The sequence below is a fragment of the Microtus oregoni genome, unplaced genomic scaffold (genome assembly GCF_018167655.1).
Source record: "Microtus oregoni isolate MIOR12 unplaced genomic scaffold, Mior012 000079F_ref0000094, whole genome shotgun sequence".
Taxonomy (NCBI): domain Eukaryota; kingdom Metazoa; phylum Chordata; class Mammalia; order Rodentia; family Cricetidae; genus Microtus; species Microtus oregoni.
The window spans coordinates 415,099-417,823 of NW_024544537.1; positions in this window are offsets into that span (position 1 = coordinate 415,099).

Sequence of the window (2,725 nt, forward strand, 5' to 3'; positions counted from 1 at the left end):
AAGGGAGCACAGATACCCTTTAACCCCCTCAACTTTCTGGTCATTCAGTGGGGGCTTCTCTCCCTAGCTACTGCCTTTCTTTCTTTTCTTATCCCATCCCAGCTTGCTCCTAGGTACCCCTTCCCTTCGGCGAAATCATAAGATCCCCCAACTCAACCTGCTTTGTGGCTGAGGGTCTGTGGACAAAGTAGTGAGAACAACTGCACAGGAGTTCTTTTCTTTCACTGAGCCTACACACAACAAGCCCGGCCTCTTGTCTGCAAGGTCCCTGGCAGGCACATGGCTCTGATACAGTACCAGAAGATCCATCAGAGAGCATTTGAAGGAAGAGATGGGCAGGCACCAATGTAAGAATTCCTCCAACAATAGGAAAAGCAACATGATAACACCAGAATCCAGCGAACATATAACAGGAAAACTTGAACATCCTAACCCAGAAGGAGAAGAAATAGACATTATGAAAGTGATAGAGTCCCTTAAACAGGATGTGGAAAACTTCCTTAAAAAATGGATGAGAAGAATAACAAAAAGTTTGAAGAAATTAATAAATTTCTAAAAGATACCCTAGGAAACCAAGAAAGAAAAACTATCAAACAGGTAATGGAAACAGTTCAAGACTTGAAAACTGAAATGGGGGCAATGAAAAAAACAAAAACCGAGGAACAGCTGGATATGGAAAATCTGAGTAAACAAACAAGGACTAAAGAGACAAGCATAACCTACAGAATACAAGAGATAGAAGAAAGAATCTCAGATGCTGAAGACACTATAGAGAAAATAAATGCATTGATCAAAGAAAACAGCAAATCCAACAAATACTCATCACAAAACATCCAGGAAATCTGGGAAACCATAAAAAGACCAAACCTAAGAATAATAAGGGTAGAAGAAGGAGAAGAATTACAGCTCAAAAGCTCAGAAGATATATTCAATAAAATTATAGAAGAAAACTTTCCCAACCTAAAGAAGTATATTCCTAAGAAGGTACAAGAAGCATACAGAACACCAAATAGACTGGATCAAAAAAAAATACCCTCGCCATATAATAATCAAAACACAAAACATACAGAATAAAGAAAGAATATTAAGAGCTGTGAAGGAAAAAGCTCAAGTAACTTATAAAAGTAAACTTATCAGAATTACACCTGACTTCTCTATGAAAACAGTGAAAGCCAGAAGATTTTGGATAGATGTGCTGCTGAAATTAAGAGACCATGTATGCAAGCCCAGACTACGATACCCAACAAAGCTTTCATTCACCATCAATGGAGAAAAAAAGATATTCCAGGATAAAAACATATTAAAGCAATACGTAGTCACAAATCCAGCCTTATTGAAAGTAATTGAAGAAAAATCACAACCCAAGGAATCTAACAATGCCCAGAATAACTCAGATATCTAACAACCCTTCACCAGCACAACTCAAAGAAAGGAAACACACAAACTCTATCATCAAAATAAATAAATAACCAGAGTTAGCAACCACTGGTCATTAATATCACTTAATATCATTGGACTCAATTCACCTATAAAATGGCACAGATAAAGATATTGGATATGAAAACATGATCCAACATTCTGCTGTTTACAATAAATACACCTCAACCACAAAGACAGACATCTACTCAGGATAAAGGGTTAGGAAAAGGTTTTTCAACCAAACGGACCTAAGAGACAAGTGGGTGTGTCTATACTAATATCTAACAAAATTGACTTCAAACTAAAATCAATCAGAAGAGATGGAGATGGACACTTTATACTCATAACAGGAATAATTCATCAGGATGAAGTATCAATCCTGAATATCTATGCCCCTAATATAAAAGCAACCACCTATGTAAAAGAAACATTACTAGAACTCAAGGCACACATTAAACCACACATAATAGTAGGAAACTTCAACACTCCTCGCTCACCAATGGACAGGTCAATCAGACAGAAACCAAACAGAGAAATAAGAGAACTAAAGGAGGTAATGAATCACATGGACTTAACAAACGTCTGTAGAACATTCCACCCAAATAGGAAAGAATATACCTTCTTCTCTGCATCTCATGGAACGCTCTTCAAAATTGACCACATACTCTGTAACAAAGCAAACTTCCACAGATACAAAAAATATTAGTAACCACCTGTGTCTTATCGAATCACCATGGAATAAAGTTAGAATTTAACAATAATTCTACCCCCAGAAAGCCTACAAACTCATAGAAACTGAACAGTCAACTAATGAACCACCCCTGGGTCAAGGAAGAAATAAAGAAAGAAATTAAAGTCTTCCTTGAATTCAACGAAAATAAAGATACAACATATCCAAACCTGTGGGACACTATGAAAGCAGTACTAAGCGGAAAGTTCATAGCTCAAAGTGCCCACATTAAAAAAAAAAAACCAGAGAAAGCTCACAATAGAGACTTAACAGCACACCTGAAAGCTCTAGAGAAAAAAGAAGCAGACTCACCCAGGAGGAGTAGAAGACTGGAAATAATCAAAGTGAGGGCTGAAATCAACAAAATAGAAACACAGAAAACAATCCAAAGAATCAATGAAACAAAGAGCTGGTTCTTTGAGAAAGTCAACAAGAGTGACAAGCATTTATCCAAACGAATCAAAAGGCAAAGAGAGAACACACAAATTAACAATATCAGAAATGAAAGGGGGGACATAACCACAGACACTGAGGAAATTCAGAGCATCATTAGGTCTTACTACAAAAGCCTATATG